The sequence below is a fragment of the Dermacentor andersoni genome, chromosome 3 (assembly GCF_023375885.2).
Source record: "Dermacentor andersoni chromosome 3, qqDerAnde1_hic_scaffold, whole genome shotgun sequence".
In the NCBI taxonomy this organism is placed as follows: Eukaryota; Metazoa; Arthropoda; class Arachnida; order Ixodida; family Ixodidae; genus Dermacentor; species Dermacentor andersoni.
Window position 1 is genome coordinate 85,772,389 of NC_092816.1, and position 20,744 is coordinate 85,793,132.

At 56.1% G+C, this 20,744-nt stretch overlaps 1 protein-coding gene across 1 annotated transcript in view; it reads left to right on the forward strand.

Moving 5' to 3' along the window:
• Nucleotides 1–15,203: 15,203 nt before the first annotated feature.
• Nucleotides 15,204–20,744, forward strand: part of LOC126543934 (DNA topoisomerase 2-alpha-like) — a 29,281-nt gene continuing 23,740 nt past the window's right edge. Inside the window, exon 1 of the mRNA XM_055061153.2 lies at nucleotides 15,204–15,498. The gene's annotated coding sequence lies outside the window, so the exon portion shown is untranslated. The remainder of the gene's footprint in view (nucleotides 15,499–20,744) is intronic.

Genomic DNA, 20,744 nt, shown 5'->3' on the forward strand with positions numbered 1-20,744 from the left:
CTTGGTATATTGGCCTACGCAGACAGTCTCTCGTGCGGCACATTGCAAACGGAGCAAAGTGTGGCGCGACTGCCTTGCTAATCGGGTGATCACTAGAGGCAGTGCGTGGGTCCAATTCACAGAAGCCGCCGCAGAGACCTCCGCTCATGCATGCGGCGCTGTTTTTCCGTATATGGTGTCGTGGACAGACGACGACGAGCTACTCTGGCGCCATCTCGTAGCGGTCTTCGCCGCAAAGCCCGTCTTGCGTGGCCCTGCGCTTTTCTTACGCTTTCGCCATACCCTCCTCGTCCGCTTTCCTCCTCCCGCTCTCTTCGTTATCGCTGTCTTTCATCCCCTGCTGCGCTCCGTGTTCGTTCTTTCATCCTTCGCTGTGCAAATTTACGCCGTGCTCGGTTTCGCCGACGAATGCAGGAATGAGCGCCTAAAAGAGCTACGCTCTAAATGTTGTATCAGCCAAGGTGACGAAAAACTTCGCGGCAATCGCAAATAAACGGCGTTTTTCAAGCCGCAATATCTTCTGAACGGCGCAGCCGAGCGCCACCATCTTGGTTTTGTCAGGAAGCGCATTTCTTATCTTCACAAAAAAAAAACGGCCGTGGCTTAGCTTGGTTAAGCCTGGTAATTGCGAAGCAATAGTGTGTTATTCTCGGATAAGCTGGTAGTAATTGAATAAATATACTCGGTAATGCCTGAGAGGAGCGGGAGTTAGGCCGCCGTTAGTGGCTACCGCCTCGCCTAGCGACGGCGTGAGATGGGGCCCCGTTTTTACACAGCTGGTGTGACGTCACACTCTAGGTCACGTGGTGTGACGTCACGCAGCGAGGTCACGCTAAAGGTCAATGGTGCCTACCACCGCCTCGCCACTGAACGGGCTGAAGTGCGACCTAAAGTAGTATTGCTTCGCAATAAAAGCAAATGATTGAAGGTCGTTCCGAAATCACTCATTGGCCGAGCTCGCCACGTGAGGGCGTCACACTTCGCCGTTGGTCCGGCGTTCCATAGGGGAGGTCGCCTGGATTGCAGACTTTGAGCATGCCAAATTGCTTGCCATATGTTCTACATTTTCCTTCTGTTGTCATCGTCACCCATTATGCGCCTCTTTCTTCCCTCAGACCTCAGACCCGCTGCTAGGCATTCCGCGCATCGGAACCTCGGACTGCGTGACTAAGCAGATCGAGCGACGACTCCTCAGACCCGCTGCTAGGCATTCCGTGCATCCGAACCTCGGACTGCGTGACTAAGCAGATCGAGCGTCGACTCCTCAGACCCGCTGCTAAGCATTCCGCGCATCGGAACCTCGGACTGCGTGGCTAAGCAGATCGAGCGTCGACTCCTCAGACCCGCTGCTAGGCATTCCGCGCATCGGAACCTCGGACTGCGTGACTAAGCAGATCGAGCGTCGACTCCTCAGACCCGCTGCTAGGCATTCCGCGCATCGGAACCTCGGACTGCGTGGCTAAGCAGATCGAGCGTCGACTCCTCAGACCCGCTGCTAGGCATTCCGCGCATCGGAACCTCGGACTGCGTGACTAAGCAGATCGAGCGTCGACTCCTCAGACCCGCTGCTAGGCATTCCGCGCATCCGAACCTCGGACTGCGTGACTAAGCAGATCGAGCGTCGACTCCTCAGACCCGCTGCTAAGCATTCCGCGCATCGGAACCTCGGACTGCGTGACTAAGCAGATCGAGCGTCGACTCCTCAGACCCGCTGCTAGGCATTCCGTGCATCCGAACCTCGGACTGCGTGACTAAGCAGATCGAGCGTCGACTCCTCAGACCCGCTGCTAAGCATTCCGCGCATCGGAACCTCGGACTGCGTGACTAAGCAGATCGAGCGACGACTCCTCAGACCCGCTGCTAGGCATTCCGTGCATCCGAACCTCGGACTGCGTGACTAAGCAGATCGAGCGTCGACTCCTCAGACCCGCTGCTAAGCATTCCGCGCATCGGAACCTCGGACTGCGTGGCTAAGCAGATCGAGCGTCGACTCCTCAGACCCGCTGCTAGGCATTCCGCGCATCGGAACCTCGGACTGCGTGACTAAGCAGATCGAGCGTCGACTCCTCAGACCCGCTGCTAGGCATTCCGCGCATCGGAACCTCGGACTGCGTGGCTAAGCAGATCGAGCGTCGACTCCTCAGACCCGCTGCTAGGCATTCCGCGCATCGGAACCTCGGACTGCGTGACTAAGCAGATCGAGCGTCGACTCCTCAGACCCGCTGCTAGGCATTCCGCGCATCCGAACCTCGGACTGCGTGACTAAGCAGATCGAGCGTCGACTCCTCAGACCCGCTGCTAAGCATTCCGCGCATCGGAACCTCGGACTGCGTGACTAAGCAGATCGAGCGTCGACTCCTCAGACCCGCTGCTAGGCATTCCGTGCATCCGAACCTCGGACTGCGTGACTAAGCAGATCGAGCGTCGACTCCTCAGACCCGCTGCTAGGCATTCCGCGCATCGGAACCTCGGACTGCGTGACTAAGCAGATCGAGCGTCGACTCCTCAGACCCGCTGCTAGGCATTCCGCGCATCGGAACCTCGGACTGCGTGGCTAAGCAGATCGAGCGTCGACTCCTCAGACCCGCTGCTAGGCATTCCGCGCATCGGAACCTCGGACTGCGTGACTAAGCAGATCGAGCGTCGACTCCTCAGACCCGCTGCTAGGCATTCCGCGCATCCGAACCTCGGACTGCGTGACTAAGCAGATCGAGCGTCGACTACTCAGACCCGCTGCTAAGCATTCCGCGCATCGGAACCTCGGACTGCGTGACTAAGCAGATCGAGCGTCGACTCCTCAGACCCGCTGCTAGGCATTCCGCGCATCGGAACCTCAGACTGCGTGGCTAAGCAGATCGAGCGTCGACTCCTCAGACCCGCTGCTAGGCATTCCGCGCATCGGAACCTCGGACTGCGTGACTAAGCAGATCGAGCGTCGACTCCTCAGACCCGCTGCTAGGCATTCCGTGCATCCGAACCTCGGACTGCGTGACTAAGCAGATCGAGCGTCGACTCCTCAGACCCGCTGCTAAGCATTCCGCGCATCGGAACCTCGGACTGCGTGACTAAGCAGATCGAGCGTCGACTCCTCAGACCCGCTGCTAGGCATTCCGCGCATCCGAACCTCGGACTGCGTGACTAAGCAGATCGAGCGTCGACTCCTCAGACCCGCTGCTAGGCATTCCGCGCATCCGAACCTCGGACTGCGTGACTAAGCAGATCGAGCGTCGACTCCTCAGACCCGCTGCTAAGCATTCCGCGCATCGGAACCTCGGACTGCGTGACTAAGCAGATCGAGCGTCGACTCCTCAGACCCGCTGCTAGGCATTCCGCGCATCGGAACCTCAGACTGCGTGGCTAAGCAGATCGAGCGTCGACTCCTCAGACCCGCTGCTAGGCATTCCGCGCATCGGAACCTCGGATTGCGTGACTAAGCAGATCGAGCGTCGACTCCTCAGACCCGCTGCTAGGCATTTCGTGCATCCGAACCTCGGACTGCGTGACTAAGCAGATCGAGCGTCGACTCCTCAGACCCGCTGGTAAGCATTCCGCGCATCGGAACCTCGGACTGCGTGGCTAAGCAGATCGAGCGTCGACTCCTCAGACCCGCTGCTAAGCATTCCGCGCATCGGAACCTCGGACTGCGTGGCTAAGCAGATCGAGCGTCGACTCCTCAGACCCGCTGCTAGGCATTCCGCGCATCGGAACCTCGGACTGCGTGACTAAGCAGATCGAGCGTCGACTCCTCAGACCCGCTGCTAGGCATTCCGCGCATCCGAACCTCGGACTGCGTGACTAAGCAGATCGAGCGTCGACTCCTCAGACCCGCTGCTAGGCATTCCGCGCATCCGAACCTCGGACTGCGTGACTAAGCAGATCGAGCGTCGACTCCTCAGACCCGCTGCTAAGCATTCCGCGCATCGGAACCTCGGACTGCGTGACTAAGCAGATCGAGCGTCGACTCCTCAGACCCGCTGCTAGGCATTCCGCGCATCGGAACCTCAGACTGCGTGGCTAAGCAGATCGAGCGTCGACTCCTCAGACCCGCTGCTAGGCATTCCGCGCATCGAAACCTCGGACTGCGTGACTAAGCAGATCGAGCGTCGACTCCTCAGACCCGCTGCTAGGCATTCCGTGCATCCGAACCTCGGACTGCGTGACTAAGCAGATCGAGCGTCGACTCCTCAGACCCGCTGCTAAGCATTCCGCGCATCGGAACCTCGGACTGCGTGGCTAAGCAGATCGAGCGTCGACTCCTCAGACCCGCTGCTAGGCATTCCGCGCATCGGAACCTCGGACTGCGTGACTAAGCAGATCGAGCGTCGACTCCTCAGACCCGCTGCTAGGCATTCCGCGCATCGGAACCTCGGACTGCGTGGCTAAGCAGATCGAGCGTCGACTCCTCAGACCCGCTGCTAGGCATTCCGCGCATCGGAACCTCGGACTGCGTGACTAAGCAGATCGAGCGTCGACTCCTCAGACCCGCTGCTAGGCATTCCGCGCATCCGAACCTCGGACTGCGTGACTAAGCAGATCGAGCGTCGACTCCTCAGACCCGCTGCTAAGCATTCCGCGCATCGGAACCTCGGACTGCGTGACTAAGCAGATCGAGCGTCGACTCCTCAGACCCGCTGCTAGGCATTCCGTGCATCCGAACCTCGGACTGCGTGACTAAGCAGATCGAGCGTCGACTCCTCAGACCCGCTGCTAAGCATTCCGCGCATCGGAACCTCGGACTGCGTGACTAAGCAGATCGAGCGACGACTCCTCAGACCCGCTGCTAGGCATTCCGTGCATCCGAACCTCGGACTGCGTGACTAAGCAGATCGAGCGTCGACTCCTCAGACCCGCTGCTAAGCATTCCGCGCATCGGAACCTCGGACTGCGTGGCTAAGCAGATCGAGCGTCGACTCCTCAGACCCGCTGCTAGGCATTCCGCGCATCGGAACCTCGGACTGCGTGACTAAGCAGATCGAGCGTCGACTCCTCAGACCCGCTGCTAGGCATTCCGCGCATCGGAACCTCGGACTGCGTGGCTAAGCAGATCGAGCGTCGACTCCTCAGACCCGCTGCTAGGCATTCCGCGCATCGGAACCTCGGACTGCGTGACTAAGCAGATCGAGCGTCGACTCCTCAGACCCGCTGCTAGGCATTCCGCGCATCCGAACCTCGGACTGCGTGACTAAGCAGATCGAGCGTCGACTCCTCAGACCCGCTGCTAAGCATTCCGCGCATCGGAACCTCGGACTGCGTGACTAAGCAGATCGAGCGTCGACTCCTCAGACCCGCTGCTAGGCATTCCGTGCATCCGAACCTCGGACTGCGTGACTAAGCAGATCGAGCGTCGACTCCTCAGACCCGCTGCTAGGCATTCCGCGCATCGGAACCTCGGACTGCGTGACTAAGCAGATCGAGCGTCGACTCCTCAGACCCGCTGCTAGGCATTCCGCGCATCGGAACCTCGGACTGCGTGGCTAAGCAGATCGAGCGTCGACTCCTCAGACCCGCTGCTAGGCATTCCGCGCATCGGAACCTCGGACTGCGTGACTAAGCAGATCGAGCGTCGACTCCTCAGACCCGCTGCTAGGCATTCCGCGCATCCGAACCTCGGACTGCGTGACTAAGCAGATCGAGCGTCGACTACTCAGACCCGCTGCTAAGCATTCCGCGCATCGGAACCTCGGACTGCGTGACTAAGCAGATCGAGCGTCGACTCCTCAGACCCGCTGCTAGGCATTCCGCGCATCGGAACCTCAGACTGCGTGGCTAAGCAGATCGAGCGTCGACTCCTCAGACCCGCTGCTAGGCATTCCGCGCATCGGAACCTCGGACTGCGTGACTAAGCAGATCGAGCGTCGACTCCTCAGACCCGCTGCTAGGCATTCCGTGCATCCGAACCTCGGACTGCGTGACTAAGCAGATCGAGCGTCGACTCCTCAGACCCGCTGCTAAGCATTCCGCGCATCGGAACCTCGGACTGCGTGACTAAGCAGATCGAGCGTCGACTCCTCAGACCCGCTGCTAGGCATTCCGCGCATCCGAACCTCGGACTGCGTGACTAAGCAGATCGAGCGTCGACTCCTCAGACCCGCTGCTAGGCATTCCGCGCATCCGAACCTCGGACTGCGTGACTAAGCAGATCGAGCGTCGACTCCTCAGACCCGCTGCTAAGCATTCCGCGCATCGGAACCTCGGACTGCGTGACTAAGCAGATCGAGCGTCGACTCCTCAGACCCGCTGCTAGGCATTCCGCGCATCGGAACCTCAGACTGCGTGGCTAAGCAGATCGAGCGTCGACTCCTCAGACCCGCTGCTAGGCATTCCGCGCATCGGAACCTCGGATTGCGTGACTAAGCAGATCGAGCGTCGACTCCTCAGACCCGCTGCTAGGCATTTCGTGCATCCGAACCTCGGACTGCGTGACTAAGCAGATCGAGCGTCGACTCCTCAGACCCGCTGGTAAGCATTCCGCGCATCGGAACCTCGGACTGCGTGGCTAAGCAGATCGAGCGTCGACTCCTCAGACCCGCTGCTAAGCATTCCGCGCATCGGAACCTCGGACTGCGTGGCTAAGCAGATCGAGCGTCGACTCCTCAGACCCGCTGCTAGGCATTCCGCGCATCGGAACCTCGGACTGCGTGACTAAGCAGATCGAGCGTCGACTCCTCAGACCCGCTGCTAGGCATTCCGCGCATCCGAACCTCGGACTGCGTGACTAAGCAGATCGAGCGTCGACTCCTCAGACCCGCTGCTAGGCATTCCGCGCATCCGAACCTCGGACTGCGTGACTAAGCAGATCGAGCGTCGACTCCTCAGACCCGCTGCTAAGCATTCCGCGCATCGGAACCTCGGACTGCGTGACTAAGCAGATCGAGCGTCGACTCCTCAGACCCGCTGCTAGGCATTCCGCGCATCGGAACCTCAGACTGCGTGGCTAAGCAGATCGAGCGTCGACTCCTCAGACCCGCTGCTAGGCATTCCGCGCATCGAAACCTCGGACTGCGTGACTAAGCAGATCGAGCGTCGACTCCTCAGACCCGCTGCTAGGCATTCCGTGCATCCGAACCTCGGACTGCGTGACTAAGCAGATCGAGCGTCGACTCCTCAGACCCGCTGCTAAGCATTCCGCGCATCGGAACCTCGGACTGCGTGGCTAAGCAGATCGAGCGTCGACTCCTCAGACCCGCTGCTAGGCATTCCGCGCATCGGAACCTCGGACTGCGTGACTAAGCAGATCGAGCGTCGACTCCTCAGACCCGCTGCTAGGCATTCCGCGCATCGGAACCTCGGACTGCGTGGCTAAGCAGATCGAGCGTCGACTCCTCAGACCCGCTGCTAGGCATTCCGCGCATCGGAACCTCGGACTGCGTGACTAAGCAGATCGAGCGTCGACTCCTCAGACCCGCTGCTAGGCATTCCGCGCATCCGAACCTCGGACTGCGTGACTAAGCAGATCGAGCGTCGACTCCTCAGACCCGCTGCTAAGCATTCCGCGCATCGGAACCTCGGACTGCGTGACTAAGCAGATCGAGCGTCGACTCCTCAGACCCGCTGCTAGGCATTCCGCGCATCGGAACCTCAGACTGCGTGGCTAAGCAGATCGAGCGTCGACTCCTCAGACCCGCTGCTAGGCATTCCGCGCATCGGAACCTCGGACTGCGTGACTAAGCAGATCGAGCGTCGACTCCTCAGACCCGCTGCTAGGCATTCCGCGCATCCGAACCTCGGACTGCGTGACTAAGCAGATCGAGCGTCGACTCCTCAGACCCGCTGCTAGGCATTCCGCGCATCCGAACCTCGGACTGCGTGACTAAGCAGATCGAGCGTCGACTCCTCAGACCCGCTGCTAAGCATTCCGCGCATCGGAACCTCGGACTGCGTGACTAAGCAGATCGAGCGTCGACTCCTCAGACCCGCTGCTAGGCATTCCGCGCATCGGAACCTCAGACTGCGTGGCTAAGCAGATCGAGCGTCGACTCCTCAGACCCGCTGCTAGGCATTCCGCGCATCGGAACCTCGGACTGCGTGACTAAGCAGATCGAGCGTCGACTCCTCAGACCCGCTGCTAGGCATTCCGTGCATCCGAACCTCGGACTGCGTGACTAAGCAGATCGAGCGTCGACTCCTCAGACCCGCTGCTAAGCATTCCGCGCATCGGAACCTCGGACTGCGTGGCTAAGCAGATCGAGCGTCGACTCCTCAGACCCGCTGCTAGGCATTCCGCGCATCGGAACCTCGGACTGCGTGACTAAGCAGATCGAGCGTCGACTCCTCAGACCCGCTGCTAGGCATTCCGCGCATCGGAACCTCGGACTGCGTGGCTAAGCAGATCGAGCGTCGACTCCTCAGACCCGCTGCTAGGCATTCCGCACATCGGAACCTCGGACTGCGTGACTAAGCAGATCGAGCGTCGACTCCTCAGACCCGCTGCTAGGCATTCCGCGCATCCGAACCTCGGACTGCGTGACTAAGCAGATCGAGCGTCGACTCCTCAGACCCGCTGCTAAGCATTCCGCGCATCGGAACCTCGGACTGCGTGACTAAGCAGATCGAGCGTCGACTCCTCAGACCCGCTGCTAGGCATTCCGCGCATCGGAACCTCAGACTGCGTGGCTAAGCAGATCGAGCGTCGACTCCTCAGACCCGCTGCTAGGCATTCCGCGCATCGGAACCTCGGACTGCGTGACTAAGCAGATCGAGCGTCGACTCCTCAGACCCGCTGCTAGGCATTCCGTGCATCCGAACCTCGGACTGCGTGACTAAGCAGATCGAGCGTCGACTCCTCAGACCCGCTGCTAAGCATTCCGCGCATCGGAACCTCGGACTGCGTGGCTAAGCAGATCGAGCGTCGACTCCTCAGACCCGCTGCTAGGCATTCCGCGCATCGGAACCTCGGACTGCGTGACTAAGCAGATCGAGCGTCGACTCCTAAGACCCGCTGCTAGGCATTCCGCGCATCCGAACCTCGGACTGCGTGACTAAGCAGATCGAGCGTCGACTCCTCAGACCCGCTGCTAGGCATTCCGCGCATCCGAACCTCGGACTGCGTGACTAAGCAGATCGAGCGTCGACTCCTCAGACCCGCTGCTAAGCATTCCGCGCATCGGAACCTCGGACTGCGTGACTAAGCAGATCGAGCGTCGACTCCTCAGACCCGCTGCTAGGCATTCCGCGCATCGGAACCTCAGACTGCGTGGCTAAGCAGATCGAGCGTCGACTCCTCAGACCCGCTGCTAGGCATTCCGCGCATCGGAACCTCGGACTGCGTGACTAAGCAGATCGAGCGTCGACTCCTCAGACCCGCTGCTAGGCATTTCGTGCATCCGAACCTCGGACTGCGTGACTAAGCAGATCGAGCGTCGACTCCTCAGACCCGCTGCTAAGCATTCCGCGCATCGGAACCTCGGACTGCGTGGCTAAGCAGATCGAGCGTCGACTCCTCAGACCCGCTGCTAAGCATTCCGCGCATCGGAACCTCGGACTGCGTGGCTAAGCAGATCGAGCGTCGACTCCTCAGACCCGCTGCTAGGCATTCCGCGCATCGGAACCTCGGACTGCGTGACTAAGCAGATCGAGCGTCGACTCCTCAGACCCGCTGCTAGGCATTCCGCGCATCCGAACCTCGGACTGCGTGACTAAGCAGATCGAGCGTCGACTCCTCAGACCCGCTGCTAGGCATTCCGCGCATCCGAACCTCGGACTGCGTGACTAAGCAGATCGAGCGTCGACTCCTCAGACCCGCTGCTAAGCATTCCGCGCATCGGAACCTCGGACTGCGTGACTAAGCAGATCGAGCGTCGACTCCTCAGACCCGCTGCTAGGCATTCCGCGCATCGGAACCTCAGACTGCGTGGCTAAGCAGATCGAGCGTCGACTCCTCAGACCCGCTGCTAGGCATTCCGCGCATCGGAACCTCGGACTGCGTGACTAAGCAGATCGAGCGTCGACTCCTCAGACCCGCTGCTAGGCATTCCGTGCATCCGAACCTCGGACTGCGTGACTAAGCAGATCGAGCGTCGACTCCTCAGACCCGCTGCTAAGCATTCCGCGCATCGGAACCTCGGACTGCGTGGCTAAGCAGATCGAGCGTCGACTCCTCAGACCCGCTGCTAGGCATTCCGCGCATCGGAACCTCGGACTGCGTGACTAAGCAGATCGAGCGTCGACTCCTCAGACCCGCTGCTAGGCATTCCGCGCATCGGAACCTCGGACTGCGTGGCTAAGCAGATCGAGCGTCGACTCCTCAGACCCGCTGCTAGGCATTCCGCGCATCGGAACCTCGGACTGCGTGACTAAGCAGATCGAGCGTCGACTCCTCAGACCCGCTGCTAGGCATTCCGCGCATCCGAACCTCGGACTGCGTGACTAAGCAGATCGAGCGTCGACTCCTCAGACCCGCTGCTAAGCATTCCGCGCATCGGAACCTCGGACTGCGTGACTAAGCAGATCGAGCGTCGACTCCTCAGACCCGCTGCTAGGCATTCCGCGCATCGGAACCTCAGACTGCGTGGCTAAGCAGATCGAGCGTCGACTCCTCAGACCCGCTGCTAGGCATTCCGCGCATCGGAACCTCGGACTGCGTGACTAAGCAGATCGAGCGTCGACTCCTCAGACCCGCTGCTAGGCATTCCGTGCATCCGAACCTCGGACTGCGTGACTAAGCAGATCGAGCGTCGACTCCTCAGACCCGCTGCTAAGCATTCCGCGCATCGGAACCTCGGACTGCGTGGCTAAGCAGATCGAGCGTCGACTCCTCAGACCCGCTGCTAGGCATTCCGCGCATCGGAACCTCGGACTGCGTGACTAAGCAGATCGAGCGTCGACTCCTCAGACCCGCTGCTAGGCATTCCGCGCATCCGAACCTCGGACTGCGTGACTAAGCAGATCGAGCGTCGACTCCTCAGACCCGCTGCTAGGCATTCCGCGCATCCGAACCTCGGACTGCGTGACTAAGCAGATCGAGCGTCGACTCCTCAGACCCGCTGCTAAGCATTCCGCGCATCGGAACCTCGGACTGCGTGACTAAGCAGATCGAGCGTCGACTCCTCAGACCCGCTGCTAGGCATTCCGCGCATCGGAACCTCAGACTGCGTGGCTAAGCAGATCGAGCGTCGACTCCTCAGACCCGCTGCTAGGCATTGCGCGCATCGGAACCTCGGACTGCGTGACTAAGCAGATCGAGCGTCGACTCCTCAGACCCGCTGCTAGGCATTCCGTGCATCCGAACCTCGGACTGCGTGACTAAGCAGATCGAGCGTCGACTCCTCAGACCCGCTGCTAAGCATTCCGCGCATCGGAACCTCGGACTGCGTGGCTAAGCAGATCGAGCGTCGACTCCTCAGACCCGCTGCTAGGCATTCCGCGCATCGGAACCTCGGACTGCGTGACTAAGCAGATCGAGCGTCGACTCCTCAGACCCGCTGCTAGGCATTCCGCGCATCGGAACCTCGGACTGCCTGGCTAAGCAGATCGAGCGTCGACTCCTCAGACCCGCTGCTAGGCATTCCGCGCATCGGAACCTCGGACTGCGTGACTAAGCAGATCGAGCGTCGACTCCTCAGACCCGCTGCTAGGCATTCCGCGCATCGGAACCTCGGACTGCGTGACTAAGCAGATCGAGCGTCGACTCCTCAGACCCGCTGCTAGGCATTCCGCGCATCGGAACCTCGGACAGCGCGACTAAGCAGATCGAGCGTCGACTCCTCAGACCCGCTGCTAGGCATTCCGCGCATCGGAACCTCGGACAGCGCGACTAAGCAGATCGAGCGTCGACTCCTCAGACCCGCTGCTAGGCATTCCGCGCATCGGAACCTCGGACTGCGTGACTAAGCAGATCGAGCGTCGACTCCTCAGACCCGCTGCTAGGCATTCCGCGCATCGGAACCTCGGACAGCGCGACTAAGCAGATCGAGCGTCGACTCCTCAGACCTGCCTGCGCCTTGGCATTTCGCGCATCGGCACCTCGGTATTCGCGACTAAGTGCACATCGAGCGTCGACTCCTAAGAGCCGCGGTTAGACATTTCGCGCATCGGCACCTCGGACTGAGATCGAGCGTCGACTCCTCAGACCCACTGCTAGGCATTTCGCGCATCTACACCTTGGACAGCGCGACTAAGCAGATACACGACTGCAGGTACAACACTGGAACTGTATTCATGTCCACAGAGTTCGGCGCCTAATGCACAGTTTGAAACCCAGGTAACATGCTATTTGTAGATCAGCAATAAAGAATGCCATACGGGGAAAAAGTGGGGGAGGGGGGTAGTGGAGGGACAAAGGCACACCAGACCATAACTCACATGTCCAAGAAGTCCCGCATCACAAAACACACCAAAGAATACAAACTTGGCGCCTTTTAGAGAGCTGAAGCGAAGGTGAAATCCATGAAGAAATAAAAAAGTTGATTTCGAAAGCCACGTCCCCACTAAAGAAAGGCTGCCACTTCAGCGGAACTTTAGGGAGAGAAAAATATGTCTTGTTTATCCGAAGACTCATTTAAGCAAAGGACACGAAAATGACTAAAGCTATTCTGATTGAAAGAATGTCGCAGTTTCGCCTGAAAGGCGAAGCGTCGACCGCGATAGCAAATTAACAGACATCTCTACGAAGTAAGGATAGTAGTGTTGTCGGCCGTATAAGCTTGTAAACGTTCGCTTACTAATTAAATTAAAAAGCATGGTGTCACGCGCGCACCAGCGAACGTGAACACATATCCCTCGATGCCCGCGCATACTCGCTGTCAAAACGCTGGAGTGATGAAGCGCGGCAGCAGCAGCGGCGAGCGAATTGACCTTCGTGCTGCCTCTTGCTCCAACGCGAACTAAGCGGCGAGAACACAGCGCACACCAAGCTCTCAGCACTCGGCGGACTCTGTCCCCATCGCAGATAGCTCGCTTTCAAGGTAGGGCCGCCACCGGAGTTGACCTCGATTAAAATTGCTCCATCTTGTGGAGATGAGTGGAGTAGAACGGCCCCTTCCCCCCTCCCCCCGGTGCCTTGCGCACAAAGGAAGACAGACGCTGTGCTTCCTCCCCGCTATCCTCCCTTGCACGCGCAAGACTGAGTCACCATCGTCAGCTCACCCCTCCCACGCTATCACTTGCGTACACAGAATACGGCGCGCGGCGACGATGTTATCGCCCTTGGACTTCATACGGAAAGTCGCGGTGACGATGGCGGCAGAAATGCGCTAGGAGTGTCCATACAATTGCTATCGCAATAAAACATCGAGTCTTTTGCCCTTTTTGTTGGGGAAAATAAGTGGTCTCCTATTATTATCGCAGCTTCTTTTCCGCATGGTGTGTGTTTTCATGAGTGATCACGTTTCCCAGTATTCTATCCAGCCCTTTCGTTTGAAATCTCAACTGCGTCTGTTTTCACATGGTTCCAAACGCTAATGTAAACTGGAAGTAATATCTATATCGTCGTCAATATAATCACGATCTTAGCCGTCAAATTGTGTGATAATATCTTGAGCGGGAGGCTCACAGCAGGTGTTGCCATTGTTCCTGACATTCTAGCAAAGCCCATTTGTATCCCTGCGTCGTGAAGGAACCAGAGCAGTCTGAAAACATCCTTCCGTTTCAGTACTGTTGTTTTCCTCGCCAGTGATCAATATTGTTATACGCACAATGAAATGCGAAATTTATGTACCGTGAACGTCACAGAGCAGCTGTTGCCACTGCAATGCAAACGCCCGAACGATTCGATTGGTCTTACTGTGTAACATCGCACTTGGACATTTGTTGGTCTGCTTCTGTTTAATTGGGTGCGGGCCTTTACAGGTGTGTAAAGGCCCTATGTAAATGCCTTAATTTCGTTTCTAGTTCCCTTTAACTGGAGTTCACAAGAAGCTTTTCGTTTGTTCAGATTTTGTTAACAGCGTGTCTATGGGTGACCAACGACAGATGGTAGATTCGTACTGTTTATCCGGCCTACCTTCCTCCTCTGCGACGCTTCGCCTCGTTTCTACATCTCCGCTTCGCTCAACGTTACCTTCGTATTCCTCTAGGTGGTGTTACTTTGCCACGCGCTGTAGGGAGACGACAAAAGTAGGGAAAAGTAGGGAAACAACAAAAAACGGATACATACAAAAACACAGTTCGCAATAGGGGATCAGAAAATTTGGTTGTGGGAGTTCATACGTCTTTTTTTTTAATTATTATTGTTTAACCTAGGTAGGACATTAGGCAGTAAAATAGCAAGGGCTTGGTGGCGCAACCCACCGCCTTGTTCCAAAGGGGACGCTCATAACATCCATCCATCCATCCTGTAGAGTTACTGTATATCATGCTGTATCACGGCCGCTCGATGTAAACGCACAATGAAAACGCATAGTTTTCATCGAGCGGCCGTGGCTGTATATAGTGTAGCGCGCTGAGCGCGTTCCTTCGTACTTTCACCGGCGCACGATTTTCTCACCCCCAGGCGCATGAATTGCTCGTTCGCTTGCTTCGTGGCTTCAGACAGACCCCGCCGACTTGAAGAGCTGGCAGCGTTAAAAAAAGAAAAAGAAGAGACGGTCGAATAATATGCACATGACTGCCTCTTTGTTAATGAACGTTGAGAGGTTGGCTCCAATAATTTTGCGCACCTGCCAACGCTCATGAATTTTTCGTAATGTTTACGATTTTTTGCCCGTTTTACGATTTTATCAATGTTGCTTCAAGTTTTACAAAAAAATTCTGTTGGCAAAAATGGCTCGCTCATCGGTGCCCGTAGCTTCCGCTGCAAGAGCTGAGATTGTGAGCAGTTGCAAGAACGTTACTTGCTTCGAAAAAGTCGATACAAACAAGTGCTTGAAGCAGGTGAAGTTGTCACTGAAAAAGCCAATGCGATCTAAAAAAAACGTCAGTTTTGCCTAATGTGACCAGATTCCGCTGGCGTCGAAGCGGCTAGGGAGATGAGGTTCGGAGAACGATTGAGATTCGACATCTATTTCAAGTTTTGTTAACCGGGCACGTGTCCTCCCGAATAAACTTTCTCGCTACGCCACTGGCAGGCGTTGGTTGGCGTCAAAAGAGAGGATTACACAATTTTAGCTTGTCGTTCACCACGGTGTGGTTGCTCAGCGGGAAGCTAGAACCGCTGATGTGCGAGCGCACAAAGTTCATAAGACCAGTAGAAGTCGGAACCCTGGCTCCGGCCCTCCGGCAGAGCCTACCACGCACCGCGCGATGCTCTACGGCTTTGACCCGGAACAAGTGGCGCCATCTACGGCGAGCGGCGGGCCACGGCGTCTGTCCAAAGTGCGGGCGCAGTCGAGAACACCGTGGAAGATTCTACACAGCGCGACGCAATGCAATTTACAACATACGGCCCGAAAGGGTCATATCGGTGTGCTGTTGTGTGAACCACAACAGTACGCCAGAACAGAACAGCTACGGAAACACCGCCGGGAAGTCGTCAAAGGTGGAATTCTACCGATTTCCACGGAATTAAGTGGTACGAAAGTGAGAAGAGGAAACGCTGGCGCAGGGCTGTACGGCGTTTACAAGGTAAACAGTTCTCTTCCTTTGCGAACACTCCGGGGTGGTGTTGTCGCGACGCCTTTTCCCTATGCGAATGACGTTTCGCGCATTTTGCTCTACGTCAGCGATCAGGGCTACGCTCAGCCCGCGTTATCTACGGGATCAGCTGGCCGTGAGACGGCTTCGAGAGGAAGGTAGAGCTATGAAATAGCGCTCTGCCTTTGTTTCTTGAGATAAATTTCGCGACATAATCGCGTGTCTTGCTTTCTTTTACGCCCGAGGGAGAGTTGTGGCAACCTATGCGAGGTTCGACACGCATATTTTTAGAAACGACGATAGCATCACACTTGCCGCAACAACTTGACGCGCAACAAGTTGACGCGCGAGGCCAAGGCTGAGGCGACATTGTTAATTGTAGCCGTATGGGTTGGGGTCATTTCGGTGTTACCCACGATGTAATGCCACCTCCTCCTCCACTCACGTAATCGAGTTACTGCGTCGCCAAACGCCGAGTCGAAGACGTCGATCACGGAACGCCGCCGTCTGCCGTGAGGGTTAGGCGATCTTTTCACGCGCGTTGGGAGCTGCAGTGGAAAAGTGCTCAGATCACCGAGGCAGCTGTCGCCTCATCAACGGCACCAACTTAAGAAAATATTAACGAATGCAAGAGTCACTGACTTACCTGCGGCGAGCGTGTTATACACATTAATCGTCAAAATATCCGAGCCTCCGAGGTAATCGAACGAACTCGCGCACGACAAAGAATGCTGCCGATTATGCCGTTACTCCAGCGTTACTCCAGCGTTACCCAAGGGCCCGAACTCAGAGTCAAGAACAAGCGCGCAAGCCGAACATGTGACTCGCTTTTGGAGGAGGAAATGGGCATGGCTTCGCCCATGGTTTCGCTATTCTATACCCGGACAACTTTTTGTGCCTGTGAAGGCCGGGAAAGCTACGGAGGCAAAGCGCGCACAACTGCAGAACGCTTCTGAAAAGAGCCCCACGTTTTCGTCCACGTTAGTTTAAGCTGGGGAAGAGGAAACATAAAAAGTCTTATTAGCAGCAGTTAAACAAGACAAAATACACCTCTGAATGTAAAGGTTTACTTATTTTGCGGATTCTCCCTTCCACGTCTGAGGAAACGCGAAACCGTCCCACGTGGAAGCTGCGTCGATTCAGCGTCTGTTCCGAGCAACCAAAAGCACTGTCTAACGCTGCCGGACTACTTGGCGCCGTAACACATGTGCAGAAGCTCCGCCCCCGTAGCTTTCCCTTCACAGGCAGCTTTTCTTGAAGCAGAGCTATTAATTTGTAAACTTCGTGCTTCTATTTTTTCCGAACTTTTGTGTTCCTGAAAATTTTTAAAAATATCCATGCCCTAAATTGGAGTTCCGCTTCAAACAGCCACTAGAAGTTAGCTTTCTCTCTCAAATTCAACAAATTTCATTTACATCAGTTCAGTGGTTACTTCAGAAGAGCGTTTCTGCGTTTCACATGTATTTGAATAGAACTCATCGGAGTTGGGCCCGCGCTAAAGCTTCCTCTTAAGGGCAATGTCTTTCTTAGCAAGTTATTCCCACCTTTAAATTAATTCATAACATTGTGGAGTTTTACGTGCCGAAACCATGATCTGATTGCGAGGCACGCCGTAGTTGAGGTCTCCGGATTAATTTTGGCTATCTGGGGTTCTTTAATATCGACTGAAATTTATGTGCACGGGTGTTTTTGCATTTCGCCCCCATCGGAATGCAGCCGCCGTGACTGGGGTTTGATCCCGCGACCTCGTGCTTAGCAGCGCAACACAAAAGCCACTAAACAACCACGGCGGGTATTTCCACTTTTCTGTATTGGGCATGTTTCTAGCCTCTTTCATGGGCCGATCTAGGAGATAGTGATGCCTAGAGATGCGTGATAATCCCGAAGACAGGCCTGGTAACAGTGCTCCCGGTTGCAATTAGCGGTACTGGTGGTGCCCTGCATAGAAGAATCGACATTTGGGTGAGTTGGTACTGGTTGAACATCTAGAAGGGGCAGCGCAAGACGACAAAGACAGAAGGCAGGAAACACACAGGACAGCACTGTCCTGCGTGTTTCTTGCCTTTTCTCTTTATCGTCTTGCGTGCCCCATCGTACAGTAGCACCGTGTGATAGTGCCGCTGGTAAGAGGAGCGTTCTGGCATTCTTCCCTCGTGACAGCTAGCTTTTTTGAAACTCTGTCGTGTAGACGCTGCGCCTCTGCTCGAAGGCGCAGACGATGTCGTTCGAGACGCTTCTGGCATCACTACACGTACTCCATACACTCGTACTACCCATTCTCACCCTCAACCCGCTCAGGAAGGTAAAGGTAGTCTTTCATCGACTTCGACTACATAGCTTGGATCGCCTTTCAACTCATTTACCTTACCACGGCTCACTTAGAATTGCAAAAGCGACGCGGAATATCAACCAGTGGCGTAACATGGGAGGGAGGGGGGAGGTGAATAAGGCACACCCAGTACGCGCTCCCCCTCCTCGCCCCAAAATTTCTCTTTAGGGACCAGCCGGGATAAGTGGCATGAAACGACGTGCGAGATCACCCACCTGCCCAACCGCCACTCCTGGTCAAGTACGCACTCCCCATCTCCCCTCTCCTCCTAAACAAAGAAAGAGAAAACTGACTACGTGACTCTTGTCAAATCTTCCCGAAGCTGGCAGAACGTATATGTGGCAATTTCCACGGAATAATACGGTAGCAACAACTACTCGTGCAAGTTTAATGTCATTGCATCGGGTCGAACGCGATGACTCTACCAGACCTATACTGTCCGTACATGCAGGGTGGCCCAGTTAACGTTAGCCAATCGGATTCTTGGGTTTTACGTGCCAAAATAAACGTGATCCGATTACGAGAGATGTCGTACCAAGTGGGGAGCTTGGATTTAGTTTTGACCACCTGGGTGGTTCTTTAACGTGGACCCAACGTAGCGCTTTGATGCGAAAGCATCAAATGGCTCAATTAGCGAAAACGCTGGCGGCGTCTGTAGCAGCGAAAAAGCACCTAACTACCCATTAGCTGCGACACCACGTCACGAACGCGTCGGGTGACGCTGGCTCGCGCTTGCTGGCTCGGACCACGGCTAGGGTAGCCACCCTACCACGGCGGAGCAGAGCGGGCGAAACGGAACACGTGCTGCCTCGGTGTTGCGTGATGGGAGAGGGCATCGCCGCAAAGCCGCGCCACCCAGCGGGCCTCGATAGAGCAGATACGGCGACGCAACGCCGCGTCTATTTTGGTGGCCGCCGCTTCTTCCTCGGTCTCTCGTCGCACGGGACGTCGGTGGCATGCGGCGTGTTTGATTTCTCAGCAATATCGTTCGATTCCGGTATACAGCCAACATGCTAACGTAGAAACTGTAGGGAAAAAAAAAACAATAACCCATACCAATTTAATGGCAACAATTCGATAACATGCCCCTCAGCAGAACTCGGAAGAGAGAGAGAGAGAGAAAGCATTTATTCGGACCATCGAGGTGGTTGCTCTTGAGGTCGAGTGGGTGGTGTCCTCATTCCAGGACTCCACTGGCCATGGCTGCTCGTCGCATTTGCTGGACGAGAGCTTCTTGTCCCGCCAGGGTATCGCCGGTCAGCTGTACCTCCCAACGCTCAAATGACGTGCTAGGCGTCTTTAAGTGTTCAGGTTTGCCCCCGCGCATCCCCACGAGATGTGAAAGAGTGTAGGGCGTGTGTCGCCGCACCAGAGGCAGATGCCGCGATATGTATGTGGGAACACTTTACTGTATCTGTGTAGGTTTGGAAATGTGTTGGTCTGAATAAGTCGGAGAGCTACTGCATCTTCAGTGCTGAGCTTTCTGTGAGGCGGAGGGTAAATCCTGCGGTTCAGTCGCTGGATCTTGAGTCGGTCGCACTAATTGGATGGCAGGGGCATGAAGGTAAAGGGTGGGGGGATTGATGAGACGATTGGTCTTGCCCCGCTCGGTTGATTAGCGCTCGAGCTAAGGCGTTCGCCCTTTCGTTCCCCTCTCAGAAACATTACTCGCAGCGCAAAACTCGAAGGACCGCTCAGCGGCGTTCAGTTGGAGATTAATGCTTTCGCATTCAGAACTCATAAGTGTGTCCTCGAGTTTTTTTTGCGTTTCGCCCCCATGGAAATGCCGCCTCCGCGGCCGGGTATCGAACCCGCGTCCTCGTGCTCAGCCACTGGTCCTCTTCCAGAAGCGGGATAATTGTTTCTCTTTTAGTTACCTGGCTAAGGGGACAATATTATATAAACAGTTGTTCAGTCATCCTGCGTCACATTGAGTCATCCCATGTCCTGCGCAGCCACTTTTACCAAACTTTACTCGTTAACACACGAGATAGAAAAAGTGCCGCGCGATTGCGCCGTCGCACGCCCTGTCACTAGTGACCCTATAAATGATTTGAAAATAAAAGAAAGAAATTAAAAAATAAACAATAACCTCGCTCATTCGTGGTTTCCGCGATAGCAGCGGCGCACAAGCGCCGGTGCCCCTGGTGCCACGGCTCGTCGCACTTGGCAACCGCTTGGTCATCGCGCAAGTTTCGATCGTCACGTGGCATACACGCAGCTGGCGGTCAGCGGAAGCCGATACCGACAGCCACTCGCGCGCTTTTGCAAAGTCACGGAATGAGCGGAGTTTGTTGAAATCACTTTTAGGACGGTTGGTGTCGTGGCACGCTGGCGAAGAATCAAGCGGCACTTTTCGTATTTCGCGAGCTACGAGCTAGTTATGCGAGACATGGCGGGCCGCGGAAACATTTGAACTGGATGCTTTAGGACGCAATATACAGCTTTTCCATCGGGATTCGTGTCGCTCAATTCCACAATTAAAATACTTCCGTAAATAGTATCTCCTGATTAGGCCCTACCATTAGTAGTAGATCAAATTATATCCTGGTTGGGAAAAGAACTCATGACCGTAGACCATTGGTCCCATAAGCGTAAATGGTATCAGTTCTTTATTTTTATCTCTTTTCTTTAACAGCTTGACTAACGTCAGCTGGGCAGGGACACCAGGCAGACTGGCTCTGGACTGGCCATGACGGGAATGCTACTGCGCGGCAGGCACCAGCAACGTAGGTGGCACGCTCCATTCCGCAGCCCGTACAGAATCTGAGACTATCGATCATATCTTCTCATTCTGTCGTCGATTTTCTAATCAAAGAAAAGTTCTCATGCACGCCCAGCTTCGCCCAGCTAGAACTTCCTCCATTATTATACTTTGTACTTTCTCGAGGGTTGGACCCTGCGCGTC